The sequence below is a fragment of the Aotus nancymaae genome, unplaced genomic scaffold, assembly GCF_030222135.1.
Source record: "Aotus nancymaae isolate 86718 unplaced genomic scaffold, 86718_ANA_hifiasm-v0.15.2.pri h1tg000062l, whole genome shotgun sequence".
Lineage (NCBI taxonomy): Eukaryota > Metazoa > Chordata > Mammalia > Primates > Aotidae > Aotus > Aotus nancymaae.
The window spans coordinates 4,835,270-4,851,464 of NW_026988476.1; the positions used below are offsets into that span (position 1 = coordinate 4,835,270).

Consider the following 16,195-nt stretch of genomic DNA (forward strand, 5'->3'; position numbering starts at 1 on the left):
GATTCACCCGCCTCAGCCTCTCAGAGTGCTGGGACTACAGGCATGAGCCACCTCGCCCAGGCTTAACATTTTTTTTTTTTTTAAGAGAGAGTCTTACTCTGTCACCCAGGCTGGAGTGCAATGACACCATCTCAACTCACTGTAACCTCCACCTCCCAGTTTCAAGTGATTCTTCAGCCTCAGTCTCCCAAGTAGCTGAGACTACAGGCATGGGCCACGGCACCCAGATAATTTTTTTTTTTTTGAGACAGAGTCTCACTCTGTCACCCAGGCTGGAGTGCAATGGTGTGATCTCGGCTCACTGCAACCTCCTCCTCCCAGGTTCAAGCAATTCTCCTGCCTAAGCCTCCTGAGTAGCTGGGATTACAGGTGTGCACCACCACACCTGGCTAATTTTTGTATTTTTAGTAGAGCTGGGGTTTCACCATATTGGTCAAGCTGGTCTTGAACTCCTGACTTCGTGATCTGCCCACCTCAGCTTCCCAAAGTACTGGGATTACAGACCTGAGCCACCGTGCCCGGCCAATTTTTTGTATTTTTAGCAGAGACGGGGTTTCACCATGTTGGCCAGGCTGGTCTCAAACTCCTGGCCTCAAGTGATCTGCCCACCTCAGCCTCCCAAAGTGTTGGAATTGCAGGTGTGAGCCATTACATGGCCAACAATTTTTTTTAAAAAAAGCTAGTATCACCGGGCGGGGTGGCTCATGCCTATAACCCCAGCACTTTGGGAGGCCGAGGCAGGTGGATCACCTGAGGTCAGGAGTTCAAGACCAGCCTGGCCAACCTGGTGAAACCCTGTCTCCACTAAAAATAGAAAAATTAGCTGGGCATGGTAGTGGGTGCCTGTAATCCCAGCTACTTCAGAGGCTGAGGCAGGATAATTACTTGAACCTGGGAGGCGGAGGTTGCAGTGAGCAGAGATTGCACCATTGCACTCCAGCCTGGGTGATAGAGCGAGACTCCATCTCAAAAATAAAAAATAAAAATAAAAAGCTAGTATCTGGCCCAGACACAGTGGCTTACTCCTGTAATCCCTGTATTTTGGGAGGCTGAGGCGGGCAGATCACCTGAGGTCAGGAGTTCGAGACTAACCTGGCCAACATAGGAAAACCCTGTCTCTACTAAAAATACAAAAAGTAGCCAGGTGTGGTGGCAGGTGCCTGTAATCCCAGTTACTCAGGAGACTGGGGCAGGAAAATCGCTTGAACCTGGGAGGCAAGGTTGCAGTGAACAAAAATCAAGCCACTGCATTCTAGCCTGGGCAACAAGAATGAAACTTTATCTCAAAAAAAAAAAAAAAAAGGCTGGGCGCAGTGGCTCACAACTATAATCCCAAAACTTTGGGAGGCTGAGGCAGGCGAATCACCTGAGGTCAGGAGTTTAAGACCAGCCTGGCCAACATGGCGAAACCCTACCTCTACTAAAAATACAAAAATTAGCTGGGCATGGTGGCAGGCACCTGTAATCCCAACTACTCAGGAGGTTAAGGCAGGAGAATCGCTTGAACTCAGGAAGCGGAGGCTGCAGTAAGCCGAGATTGCACCATTGCACTCCAGCCTGGGTGACAAGAGCAAAAACGAAATTCCATCTCACACACACACAAAAAAGCTAGTATCTGATTTACTGATACCATTCCAAGTATTTGATAGGATATTCATCAAATTTAAAGATTCTTACTGTCCTTCTTTGCCTTCTCAGTTGGCTTTTTTCTTCATCCTTCTCAGGTCAGCTGAACCAAGAGCTCATTTAATGACCTTTGTCCACATGCCAGACAGGCACTGTACTAGGAAAGGCAGGCCTGCCTGTGAAGAGGCTCGGGCTGGGAGACACCCGCTCAATGTAACTGCTCTGAAGAAGGGTCATTTTGGGGATCACTGCAGCACAGATGGAGGCACCCAGCCCGGTGAGAAGCACCACTCATTCCCCCAAGGAGCTCATTTTATCACCTTATTTCATCAGCAGGCTGCCCTTAACTTTCACACTTACTACTTCCACACAACTTTCATTTTTCAAGCATAAATTAATGCCCCCCAAGCAACCCTTTATGAGCAGAACTCAGCTCTCTTCCTCAGCTTGACCAACTTTATATCCTGGTACTTTTCATTCAAACAACAGAATCTTGACAACTCCTAAGCATGATTTGCTTATTCCCAACTCAGCCTCTACCCACTCCATCTCCAAGGAAGCTTCACCCTCAGGCAGTCCCATTTGTTCTCCTCCTTTTGTTTGTTTGTTCAACAACAAAAGATTGGCTTCAAGGCAGTCATGGGCAGATGTCCTTAGAGAAGTATTTTGCATGTAAGGTTTTGATGGCCTTTGTGAAGGTTGTGGTTTTCGAAGTCTTTTGTGACAGATTTTGTTATCAGGCATAGGAACATAAGACCCTTCTCTTCCTGGCCTTCCCCAGCTCTGTTTGTCAGAGGTTTTGTTTCTGTCTCTGTTTTTGTTTTAATAATAGTAACTCCGGGTTTTTCTGGGGGGTGGGGGTTGGGGAAGTTTTTTTGGTTGTTTTTGGGTTTTTGTTTTTTTTTTTTGAGACAGGGTCTCACTCTGTCACCCAGGCTGGAGTGCAGTGGTGCAATCTGGGCTCACTGCAACCTCTACCTTCCGGGTTCAGGCAATACTCCTGCCTCAGCCACCTGAGTAGCTGGGATTATAGGTGCCCACCACCATGCCCAGCTAATTTTTTTTTCTTTTTTGTATTTTTAATACAGACAGGGTTTTACCTTTTTGGCCAGGCTGGTTTCGAACTCCTGACCTCAAGTGATCCATCCACGTTGGCCTCCCAAAGTGCTAGGATTACAGGCGTGAGCCAATGCACCCAGTAAATATTAGTGACTCCATTTTGATTCTGACAACTTTCACGTATTCAAAACACAGTGGAGTCAGGCACTGTGGCTAACACCTGTCATCTCAGCACTTTGAGAAGCCAAGGCAGGAGGATTGCTTGAGCCCAGGAGTTTGAGACTAGCCTGGGCAACCTGGCAAAACAGTCTCTACAAAAAAAAAAAAAAAATAGCCGGGTGTAGTGGTATACACCTGTAGCTCAGCTACCCAGGAGGTTGAGGCAGGAGGATTCCTTGAGCAGAGGAATTTGAGGTGGCAGTGAGCTCTGATTATACCACTGCTCCCCAACCTGGGCAACAAAACAAGACCCTGTCTCAAAAAGACAAAAACAAAACACATTGGGGAAGGTACATTTCATGCAAGTCTGCATCATCAGTGTAACACTCTCTGGGAATCTCTAAGGAAGGCACATGATATATTTTAACAGACTGTGATCCTCCCTAGGAATTATTTATTGCATGTCATATAGAGGAAAGCTGTCTTGCTGGGCGTGGTGGCTCATGCCTGCAATCTAAGCACTTTGGGAGGCTGCAGAGGGCGGATTACCTGACATCAGGCGTTCAAGACCAGCCTGGCAATGTGGCAAAACCCCATCTCTACTAAAAGTACAAAAATTCAGCCAGGTGGGGTCGCTCACACCTGTAATCCCAGTATTTTGGGAGGCCCACACCTGTAATCCCAGCACTTTGGGAGGCCAAGGTGGGTGGATCACCTGAGGTCAGGAGTTCTAGACAAGCCTGACCAACATGGATAAACCTCATCTCTATTAAAAATGCAAAATTAGCCAGGCATGGTGGCACATGCCCGTAGTGCCAGCTACTTGGGAGGCTGAGGCAGGAGAATTGCTGGAACCCAGGAAGCAGAGGCTGCAGTAAGCCAAGACTGCACCAACGCACTCTAGCCTGGGCGATGGAGGGAGACTTTGTCTCAAAAAAAAGAGGAAAGCCATCTTGGTATCCTTGTGTTGCAGGGCTTTTCCTTAGTTCAGCTAAAGATGAAGATCTTGTGCATCCCACAGCCAAGACAACTTAGGCTTGCAGACGGTTTGAAGGGCGAGTAAGGCAGGGTTTTATTAGGTAAAAAAGAAGAAAAGGAGGAAACAGGGACTGCAGCTAGGCCAGAGTCCCTGCTAGAACACTTCCCACCCGCAGCTTGAATCTCAGGTTACACACAGGAAGAGGAGGGGCCAGGCTCTTCCCTGCTGCAAACGTAGTAACTTCCCAAGGCTCCACCTCTGGGCAGGCTGATTGGAGTTTCTCCAAGGACCCCTTCCCACCTGGCTGTCTCACTTGTACTATGGTTACATTGTGGATGCAGATAGTTAATAAGCAGGGACCACTATATTTGATTCAATAAAGTAATTCGGAACCAGAAGCTAAACACTTAAAAGCTGAAGTTGGCTGGGCGCGGTGGCTCACGCCAGTAATCTTAGCACTTTGAGAGGCCAAGGCTGGAGGATCACTTGAGGTCAGGAGTTCGAGACCAATATGGCGAAACCCCATCTATACTAAAAATACAAAAATTAGCCGGGTGTGGTGGCTCATGCCTGTAATGCCACTACTTGGGAGGCCGAGGCAGGAGAATCACTTGAACCTCCAGGAGGCAGAGGTTGCAGTGAGCCAAGATCATTCTGTTGCATTCCAGCCTGGGCGACAAGAATCGAAACTCTGGCTGGGTGCAGTGGCTCACGCCTGTAATCCTAGCACTTTGGCAGGCTGAAGCAGGCGGATCAAGAGGTCGGGAGTTCAAAACCAGCCTGGCTAACATGGTGAAATCCCGTCTCTACTAAAAATACAAAAATTAGCCGGGCATGATGGCGCACCTGTAATCCTAGCTACTTGGGAGGCTGAAACAGGAGAATTGCTTGAACCTGGGAGGCAGAGGTTGCAGTGAGCCGAGATCACACCATTGCACTCCAGCTCTGGGTAACAGAGCAAGGTTCCATCTCAGGGGGAAAAAAAAAGAAGAAAAAGAAAGAAGAAGAAGAAGGGAAACTCCATCTCAAAATAAAACCAGCCAAAGTTACTCTATAAAGCAGCTTACTTGGTAAAAGAAGAAAAGAGATTATTCTGGCCCTAGTACCTAGAGCCCTGCAAAAGCTAGCATTTCTGCACATCCATCGGAACCCTGGGGAGCTCACACCTGTTGGGCAATTAAAAAACCCAGGAACAGGTCCTAGCGCAGTGGCTCCCACCTGTAATCCCAGTACTAGGAAGCCGAGGCAGGCGGATCACTTGAGTCCAGGAGTTGGAGACCAGCCTGGCCAACATGGCACAACCTCGTCTCTACTAATAATACAAAAATTAGCCAGGTGTGATGCTGGTCGCCTGTAATCCCAGCTACTCAGGAGGCTAAGGCACGACAATCACTTGAACCTGGGAGGCGGAGGTTGCAGTGAGCCAAGATGAGGTGACTGCACTCCAGCCTGGGCAACAGAGTGAAACTGTCTCAAAAAAAAAAAAAAAAAAAAAAAAAAAACAGGAACAAGTAAGAGACAGGACAATCCACTTCATTTGAGAGCCTTTAAACTCATTCATGTTAGCTACTCCTACTTCAGCATAGAGGAATTACACACCCAAGTGGTCTAAGATGTTAAGAATTCATTTAAACATGAGACTGCTTATTTTGGATTCTGTGAGTGCTAACATTGAGAAATTCATGACTATTGCTTACCTGTTTGCATTTTATTTAAGGATGTTCTGGAAGAGCATCATCACATTTTCCCATCAGAGCTTGTGCAAAGAGGAAGCGTTAGTGCCACATCTCCATCACTAAAGGAGAGGCCTTGCTTTTGAAGGCTGGGCCAGAGATTCTGCAAGCAGCTCAGAGCATGGCTTGAGGCTCTGCGCGAAGACTCAAGTTAGCGGATTTCGACACATGCAAATGCAACAACCTGAGTCAACTGCGCTTTTATAGCCCTTGAGATTGTGAGGACAAGCTGGTCTGGAGACAGGTGGCGCTCACTATCCTCATCTTGGATCTGTTGAGAGTTGCAGATCAGTAAAAACTTGGGAGCAACCCGGATGACTCATCTCTGAGTTGTCTCAACAGTGTGTGCCGGGAACCAGCAGAACAAATAGAATCTTTCAAAGGCTCAGCTCTCAAGACTCTAACAGCCTAGGTACGTAAGCAGATGATTACATACAATTCCTTTACTCCTACAAGGCAAGCCGCTCACGCCAGCAACAGAGGCCAACCAGCCACAGGCTTCGCTCAGGCAGCTTTGGTTTTGTCTACAGATCCTGCTTCATTGTGACAAGAACACTGATTGAAAAAGTAAAAATTTGGTAGGACTGAGAAAGTTAAAAATCTGCCCTGCCCAGGTTTGGATAACAGACACACATAAAGGCATCTACAAAATTAACAGGAAAGCATTTCTCCCAATGACACATTACAGCTGTAAAGTATTGTCTTCTTTGAATGACCACTGCTCTCTTACTGAAAGCTTTTGTTCTCTAAAATCACAGAGTATAGAAACTTTGCTGTTTGAAATTCTATTGGTAAGAATGAAACATTCCACTCTTGGCCAAGTGACTCTAAGTCACCTTCATACAGAGAAGCAGCCTTAATTGACAACCCAAGTCCAAGGCTTCCAAATGGGGATTTGTGGAAACAGCATTCCACATCTAAACTTTGCAGTTTCCAAGGAAACAACATTCTAAGGGCATTTTGCAGTTTTGGCCTGACAATGATTCTTTTACACAAGCTCTGTTTTGCTTTGCACTTGTCAAAACACTGCTTCATTTAAATTTTATCTCCACCCTTCCGCCAAATCCTACATAAACTAGCTAAACTATCCTTTGGGGCCAGGCGTGGTAGTTCACAACTGTAATCCCAGCACTTTGGGAAGCTGAGGCAGGTGGATCACTTGAGGTCAGGAGTTTGAGATCAGCCTGGCCAACGTGGTGAAACCCCGTCTCAACTAAAAATACAAAAATTAGTCAGGCATGGTGGCAGGAGCCTGTAATCCCAGCTACTCAGGAGGCTGAGGCAGGAGAATCGCTTGAACCTGGGAGGCAGAGGTTGCAGTGAGCTGAGATCACACCATTGCACTCCAGCCTGGACAAGAGCAAAACTCCATCTCAAAAACAAACAACAAAACAGTCCTTTGATCCTCTGGTATACAGTCTACCTCACTGCAACAGATTAATGAACCTGACTTTCTGAGATTCTAAGTCTGTTCCTGAATGGGCTAGGACTGCATCACAATCTATGAGAACCCTGCTGGTCTCTGAAAGTCTACATAACAATCTGTTTAGTTTAGTATTTGGGATATGACTATACATGTGTGGCAGGGAAAAACATTTAGTAAATTGATGACTGAGATTCAGTTTCTTAATAAATATAGTCATTTGTTAGCTTGAAACTTAATTCTGTCCTTGAATTACAATTATTAAAATGTGACAATAGCATTTTAAGAGCCTTAAAATCTGCTATTAAAAAAAAAATAAGATGGTCGAGTGTGGTGGCTCACACCTGTGATCCCAGCACTTTGGGAGGCCAAGACAGGTGGATCACCTGAGGTCAGGAGTTCAAGACCAGCCTGGCCAACCTGGTGAAACCCTGTTTCATTAAAAAAATAAAATAATAAAAATAAATTTTAAAAAATAAGATATGGAAGCAGGCATGGTGCCTCACACCTGTAATCCCAGCAATTTGGGAAGCCAACGTGGGAGGATTGCTTGAGCCCAGGAATTTTTTTTTTTTAAGATGGGGTTTCACCATGATGGCCAGGCTGGTCTTGAACACCTGACCTCAGGTGATCCACCCACCTCGGCCTCCCAAAGTGCTAGGATTACAGGCGTGAGCCACCACGACCGGCCTTGAGCCCAGGAATTTGAGAGCAGCCTGGGCAAAATAGTGAGACCTTGTCTCTACCAAAAAAAAAATTTTTTTAATTAAAAAGATATGGTGGTGCACACCTATAGTCCCAGCTACTTGGGAAGCTGAGGTGGAGGATTGCTTGAGCCTGGGAGGTAGAGGCTGCAGTGAGCCATGACTGCACCACTGCACTCCAGCCTGCACAATGCAGCAAGACCCTGTCTCAAAAATATATATATATGGAAAATTTGCATTCAGAGAAAAAAATTTCTCAGAGTTTGGTCAAAGAGAGCCTCACAGGGCTGAGTTCCTGGCTAATTCATACTAATCCTGTAAGACTTGGCTCAAACTTTCTGTCTTCTTGAAAGTCGTCCCTAATCCTTTTCTTCTATACTCTGGTGGCACCTGGTGTTATATTTGTGCCATGGCACATGCCAACCGCAATATTGGGGTTATTGGTTTACCTGTTTTTCCTGTTCATCTCAACTTATTGAGAGCAGGGCCCCTGTCATTGATCTATAAATTGCACCTGGCACACAGGAGGAACTCAATTCATGATGAATAGATGAAGCTGTGAATGAAGGGGAGGTTGGGAGCAAGAAAACCAGTTGGCAGATGATTATAATGGTCCGCAAGGGATGAAAATAACCTGGACTCGGTGTTTGACTACATGAAAAAGTAGATGAGTATGGAATATTTTGTTTTATTTATTTTATTTGTTTATTTTGAGATGGAATTTCACTCTTGTTGCCCAGGCTAGAGTGCAGTGGCATGATCTCGGCTCACTGCAACTTCTGCCTCCCGGGTTCCAGCGATTCGCCTGCCTAGCCTCCTCAGTAGCTGGGATTACAGACGCTCACAACCATACCCAGCTTATTTATTTATTTATTTATTTATGAGATGGCGTGCAATGGCACAATCTCAGCTCACTGCAACCTCCACCTCTCGGGTTCAAGCGATTCTCCTACCTCAGCCTCCTGAGTAGCTGGGATTGCAGGCACCCACCACCAAGCCTGGCTAATTTTTGTATTTTTAGCAGAGACCGGGTTTTGCCATTTGGGCCAGGCTGGTCTTGAACTCCTGATCACAGGTGATCCACCCACCTCAGCCTCCCAAAGTGCTGGAATTACAGGGGTGAGCCACTGCTCCCAGCCTAATTTTTGTATTTTTAGTAGAGATGGGGTTTCCGTATGGTGGCCAGGCTGGTCTTGAACTCCTGACCTCAGGTGATCCACCTGCCCCGGCCTCCCACAGTGCTGGGATTACAGGCGTTAGCCACCGCGCCCAGCCTTGGAACATTTTAAAGGAAGAAGAGGCTGGGTGTAGTACCTCATGCCTGTAATCCCAGTACTTTAGAGGCGGAGGGGGGAGGATCACTGTGGTCAGAAGTTCAAGATCAGCCTGACCAACATGGTGAAGCCCTGTCTCCAATAAAAATACATAAATTACCTGGGCATGGTGGCAGACGCCTGTAATCCCAGCTAGTTGGGAGGCTGTGGCTAGAGAATTGCTTGAACCCAGGAGGCAGAGGTTGCAGTGAGCCAAGATCACGCCACTGCACTCCAGTCTGGGTGACAGAGGGAAACTGTGTCTCTAAAATAAATAAATAAACACATAAATAAAGGAGTAAATAAAATAAATAAAGACTTGATGATGAAGTGAAAGCAAGAAACAAAGAATAGAGAATCAAATAAATTTTTTTTAAATGTGTAACCACAGATAGGAAGTAGATACTAAAACTGCAATAGAGGAATCCTAGAGTAGCTATTTTGTTCATTTGCAATAAGATTTTCGAGATCCGCCGGGCACAGTGGCTCACACCTGTAATCCTAGCACTTTGGGAGGCCGAGGTGGGTGGATCACCTGAGGCCAGGAGTTCAAGACCAGCCTGGCCATCATGGTGAAACCCCATCTTTTAAAAAAAAAAAAAAAAAAGATTTTTGAGATCCTTGGAAAACCTATTATGCTTTTGGACATTCAAAATTAAAGTCAAAGCTCAAAATAGACTTAGGAGCCATTAACATTGAGGCTGAAACTTTTTTTTCTTTTTTCTTTTTTTTTGTGGAAGTCTCATGAGATCTGATGAAACTTTTTTTAAAAGTGGATGAACTCTGTGAGGAAGAGACTGTGTTGAGTACAAGGTTGAAGGACTGAAACCTGGAGAATACAAAGGTCTAAAGGAAAAGAGGAAAGGGGGAAAAGCAGCAAAGATGAGTGTGTTCATGGAGTAACAGGGCAGTGCAATATCCCAGACACCAATGGAGAAGCTCTGCCTGCGGGGGAGGAGAGGAAAACCCAAGAGAATCACTGAAAACCATTCAAACTCAAAGTTCAGCAAGGGGCTTAGTTACAAAGTATAGCAACCATTTACAGCGATCGATGGCTTTCCTCCAACTATAGCCTGTTAGAAAATATAATGGACAAAAGATCCTATCTGTAATAGCAAAAGCCGAAAGATAATAATGACAGATAAACTTTTAAAATTTGTGGTACTGGGTGTGAGGGGGGCGATTAAAAAAAATGTGTGGTACTTTTGAAAATATAATGGAAAAAATACTATTTTCAATAGTAAACAAACAAACAAAATTCAGCCTGAGCAATATGGCAAGACCCAGTCTCTACAAAAAAAATTTTAATTAGCTGGGTGTGGTGGTGCACACCTATGGTTCCAGCTACTCAGGAAACTGAGGTGAAAGGATTGCTTGAGCCCAGGAGGTTGAGGCTGCAGTAAGCCATGATCACGCCGCTGCCCTCCAGCCTGGACAACAGAGCAAAACCCTGTCTAAAAAAAAAAAAAAGACAGGTGCAGTGGCTCTTGCCTGTAAACCCAGGACTTTGGGAGGCCGAGGCGGGCAGATCACGTGAGATCAGGAGTTTGAGAGGCGGGCAGATCACCTGAGATCAGGAGTTTATGGCGAAATGCCATCTCTACTAAAAATACAAAAACTGGCCAAACGTGGTGGTGTGCACCTGTAATCCCAGCTACTCAGGAGGCTGAGGCAGGAGAATCGCTTTAACCCCAGAGGCAGAGGTTGCAGTGAGCCAAGATCAATGCCATTGCACTCCAGCCTGGGTGACAAGAGCAAAACTCTATATAAATACAAAAAAAAAAAGCCACCAAAAATAAAAAAGAAAACGTCAAACACCTAGGAATAAACTTGTGTGGTACTTGTACTTTTATGAATATGCTACAAAAAACAAAAGACATAGAAGATTTGAATAATGAGGGAACATAGCAGATGGAAAACATGATATTATGAAGATATCAGTGCTCTCCAGATTTATACATTTAATGCAATTTCAAGCCAAAATAAATTCCAAGTGGACCAAGGAGATACACAAAAAACAAAAACAGATAAAAAAGAAAAAAAAAGGCAAGGAAAAATTTTCTAGGCATAATCCCAAAAGTAGGACCATAAAGAAAATGATTGATAGGTAAGATTATGAACAAACATGATTCCTAGAGCCCAAGACCTAGAGCTCAGGCCTTTGCAACATCTGCAGTCCATGAATTTATGATGAGGACATTGCAATTATTCTTTCCGTGATATTTCTGCCCTATACAGATGAATGTTAGCACACGGTATTTCCATGACCTTTACAGATAAGTCATCTGTAAGTATTCATCAAAGATACTCACATTCCATTCTCACTGTGGGTGAATCCACACGGTAGATCCTCAGATTCCACAACCACTCTCAAGGTCTTATGATATAGCAAGCCCTCAGCTCTGGGTGGAGAAATAGGATCAAGAGCAAAGATTATGCCATTGCTGGCACCAACAAGCTAAAAGTCAAAATTCCACATCATGAGTGTGCTTGGGACTGGGTGGTTCTGGCCCTAGAAGTAGGTGAAACACACCCACTTAACTAAAAGCAGTGACCAAAAGCTGGGAGGTGATATTAGCAATTATCTGTATTAAGGTGAATATGTAAATGTTCTCTGGCTTACTTCTTCTTTGACATGCTTTTTTAGAAAATTGTGTTCTACATTGGTTCTCAGACTTTAGCATATATCAGAATCACTGACTGACTTGTTAAAAAGAATACTGGGAGCTGGGCATAGCTGCTCATGCCTGTAATCCCAGCACTTTGGGAGGCAGGCAGGTGGATCACCTGAGGTCAGGAGTTAGAACCCAGCCTGGCTAACATAGTGAAACCCTGTCTCTACTAAAAACACAAAAAATTAGCTGGGCATGGTGGCAGGCACCTGTTAATCCCAGCTACTAGGGAGGCTGAGGCAGAAGAATTGCTTGAACCCGGAAGGCAGAGTTTGCAGTGAGCCGAGATCTGGCTGATGCACTCATGGGCAACAAAAGCGAAACTCTGTCTCAAAAAAAAAAAAAAAGACCGCTGGAGCCCACCCTGAATCATTCTGAATCTCTGAAACAGTTGGCCTGGATCTGAACCAGGTCTGCATTTCTGACAAATTCCCACTTGGTGCTGATTCTGCTGGTCTGGGGACCACACTTTAAGAACCACTGCACTGAGGCTGGGCGCAGTGGCTCACGCCTATAATGCCAGCACTTTGGGAGGCCGAGGTGGGCAGATCACCTGAGCTTGGGAGTTCGAGTCCAGCCTGACCAACATGGAGAAACCCTATCTCTATTAAAAGTACAAAAAAAATTAGCTGAGCATAGTGGTGCATGCCTGTAGTCCCAGCTACTCAGGAGGCTGAGACAGGAGAATCGCTTGAACCTGGGAGGTGGACATTGTGGTGAGCCAAGATGGTACCATTACACTCCCTCCTGGGCAACAAGAGTGAAACTCCATCTCAAAAAAAAAAAAAAGAACCACTGCACTGCAATTGTGGTATTGGGTGTGGACCTGAAGAAAAGGCAAAAAGGAAGTTCTTGATTCTGTTTGCTCTTGACAAAGAAGTCCTTGGAGAGAAGCATCCGGAGACTGAGACTACCCAGAGGGGTCGGAAAGTCTTCCAGGGGCTATGCAACGGAATTCCTTTCTTATAAATACCCCTCCCTAAACCTTAGTAAAGTTAATACATTCAAAACATGCTTAGTTTGAGTAAAGTGTGTGTGTGTGTGTGTGTGTGTGTGTGTGTGTGTGTGAGTGAACTGCTGCATAGTGTCAAACCAACAAGAAAAAAACAGTAAGAGGTAATAGAACCATGGGGTAGCAATGTCAGGAATTCACTGAGCAGGGGAAAGAGTTTCAACTGTACAAAGTAGGATACAGGAGAAATTTACTAAAATCTCTAAGGGCAGGGAGATTCCAAGTGAATGTTCCAATCTCCTGATGCTTTACCTTAATTTGCATATGCCTTTTCTGAGCATTCTGAATCCCCAACATATTTAGCCTCAACATTAATTCTTAATTTTTTCTAATTCTAAACACTATACCTGGCTGGGCATGGTGGCTCACCCCTGTAATCCCAACAGTTTGGGAGGCTAAGGCAGGTGGATCACCTGAGGTCAGAAGTTCAAAACCATCCTGGCCAACATGGTGAAACCCTGTCTCTACTGAAAATACAAAACAAAATTAGCCAGGTGTGCTGGCGCATGCATGCAAATCCCAGCTACTCGGGAGGCTGAGGCAAGAGAATCACTTAAACCCAGGAGGTGGAGGTTGCAATGAGCCAAGATCACACCATTACGCTCCAGTCTGGGTGAAAAGAGCAAAAACCTCTGTTGCAAAAATTAAATAAATAAACACTATACCTAAAAATTCATAATCTGTAAAGAAATGTAAGTGTGGAAGACTGGTCTCAAACTTAAAAGAATTAAAACTCTCCTACATTAAAACTCTCCTACATTTAAAATACCATTCTTAATTTATCTGTTTCATGCATTTGTTTGTTTTTTGTTTTTTGAGACAGAGTTTCATGCTTGTTGCCCAGGCTGGAGTGCAATGGCACGATCTCCGCTTACTGCAACCTCCACCTCCTGGGTTCAAGTAATTCTTCTGCCTCAGCCTCCTGAGTAGCTGGGATTATAGGCATGCACAACCACACCCAGCTAATTTTTTGTATTTAATAGAAACGGAGTTTCACCATGTTGGTCAAGCTGGTCTCAAACTCCTGACCTCAAGTGGTCCGCCTGCCTCAGCTTCCCAAAGCGCTGGGATTACAGGCATGAGTGACTGCGCCCTGCCTGTTTCATATATTCAATATTCTATAGAGATTTCACAAGGCAGCATATGTCTCTGAAACCCCTTCAAGATGATTATAAACTGTGCTCTCTTTAAAGACAGAGCCAACAGATCTACTGCTTGATCCCCTATGTATTAGACTAAAGTAAAATCCTGTCAAGAACTATTTCTGCACCATGAAACTGAAGGATAACTTTGTTAAATTTCAACCCATTTTAAAAAACAAAACAGGGCCAGGCACAGTGGCTCACGCCTGTAATCCCAACACTTTGGGAGGCCAAGGCAGGTGGATCACAAGGTCAGGAGTTCAAGACCAGCCTGGCCAGCATGGTGAAACCCCATCTCTACTAAAAATACAAAAATTAGCTGGGCGTGGTGGCACACACCTGTAATCCCAGCTACTTGGGAGGCTGAGGATCACTTGAACCTGGGAGGCGGGAGGTTGCAGTGAGCCGAGATCATGCCATTGCACTCCACCCTGGGCAACAAGAGTGAAACTCCACCTCAAAAAATAAAAATTAAAAATTAATGAAATATGGTGGGGCAAGATGGCTCATGCCTGTAATCTCAACTACTCAGGAGGCTGAGGCAGGAGAACTGCTTAACCCAGACCAGGAGGCACAGGTTGCAGTGAGCCGAGATCATGCCACTGCAGTCCAGCCTGCGTTACAGAGCAAGATTCTGTCTTAAAAAAAAAAAAAAAAAAAAAGAACAAATTTTTTCCAACCAATTTTTAAATGGTGTTTCTAATTACATGAGTTTTGGATGAACTTTGAACATAGGACAAATGGAAGACTCCTCATACATTGAATAAACATCAGCATATCACATTCCCAAGGTAAGGGATCAGTTACCCTTTCAGATAAGGTTTACAAGAGTCATTACAACTTTCCATTCAGATAAGCTGGAAGGTTATTGTAGTAGCCAGTCACCAAATGGCGCCAGTGATCCTTGCTTCCTGGAATGCACTTATGAGTTTACACACCTTCCCACTTGGAACCATGTTTGTACTCTATGTCCAACAGAATGAGGCAGAAATAACAGTGTGTTGCTTCCAAGGCTAGACCATAGAAGATATTGCAGTTTGTACCTTCGTCTTGGTCTTAGATCACTTACTCCGGGGGAAGGCAGCAGTGAGGACACTCAGCAGTCCTATGGGCGGGGAGTCAATGAGAGTCCTGAAAGGCACAATCCTAAATGCCATCATCCTGAATGTTCAAATTCTGAAACATCAAAATCCTAAAAATATAATTCTGGAAAAAATTATTTAAAAGTCTTGGCCAGGCATGGTGACTCACGCCTGTAATCCCAGCACTTTGGGAGGCCGAGGCAGGCAGATCACGAGGTCAAGAGATCGAGACCATCCTGGCCAACATGGTGAAACCCCGTCTCTACTAAAAAAATACAAAAATTAGCTGGACATGGTGGCATGCGCCTGTAGTCCCAGCTACTTGGGAGGCTGAGGCAGGAGAATTGCTTGAACCCGGGAGGCAGAGGTTGCAGTGAGCCGAGATCATGCCACTGCATTCCAGCCTGGTAACAGAGCAAGACTCTGTCTCAAAAAAATTTAAAAAAAAAGTCTTTAAGGAGGATTTATTTGAGAAATACATAAAAACATAATAGAAGGTTTCATAAACCATTTTACATAATAAAATAGGCAATAATAACTCACTTTTTTGCAACTATAAACACTCAGATATACTAACAGTTGTGTGGCATAACAGTTATGAGCAGACAAGCCGTATTCATAAACAAATAGGTCGAAAAGGGAAACATATAAACATACATCACTATAGTTGGTAACTGTGTGCCCCCAGCTTTATAACTGCAGTCATCTGAAATAGTATGATGAACAACCTAAGTCTTTGATGAGATCAATCAAAAACCTTGATGGGTCATCACCACATATGCAGTCAGCCAAAGAGCTGAGATCTGGGTAACTTTTTTTTTCTTTTGAAACGAAGTCTTGCTCTGTCACCTGGCTAATTTTTTTTTTTTTTTTTTTTGAGATGGAGTCTTGCTCTGTTGCCCAGGCTGGAGTGCAGTGGCACAATCTCCACTCACTGCAACCTCCACCTCTAGGGTTCAAGTGATTCTCCTGCCTCAGCCTCCTGAGTAGCTAGGATTACAGGCAAGCGCTACCACCCCCAGCTAATTTTTGTATTTTTAGTAGAGACGGGGTTTCACCATGTTGTCCAGGCTGGTCTTGAACTCCTGACCTCAGGTGATCAATCTGCCTCAGCCTCCCAAAGTGCTGGGATTACAGCCATGAGCCACCGTGACCAGCATTTTTTTTGAGACGGACTTTCGCTCTTGTTGCCCAGGCTGGAATGCAATGACGTGGTCTCGGCTTGGCTCACGGCAACCTCTGACTCCCAGGTTCAAGCAATTCTCCTGCCTCAGCCTCCCGAGTAGCTGGG

The 16,195-nt window shown here is 44.9% G+C and overlaps 1 long non-coding RNA gene across 1 annotated transcript in view; it reads right to left on the reverse strand.

Moving 5' to 3' along the window:
* LOC135270416 (uncharacterized) overlaps window positions 1–15,173 on the reverse strand; it is a 42,176-nt gene extending 27,003 nt beyond the window's left edge. The window contains exons 1-2 of the long non-coding RNA XR_010338556.1: window positions 14,866–15,173; window positions 11,309–11,398 (exon numbers count right to left, since the gene is read on the reverse strand). This is a non-coding gene — a long non-coding RNA (uncharacterized LOC135270416). The remainder of the gene's footprint in view (window positions 1–11,308; window positions 11,399–14,865) is intronic.
* Between the last annotated feature and the right edge of the window lie 1,022 nt (window positions 15,174–16,195).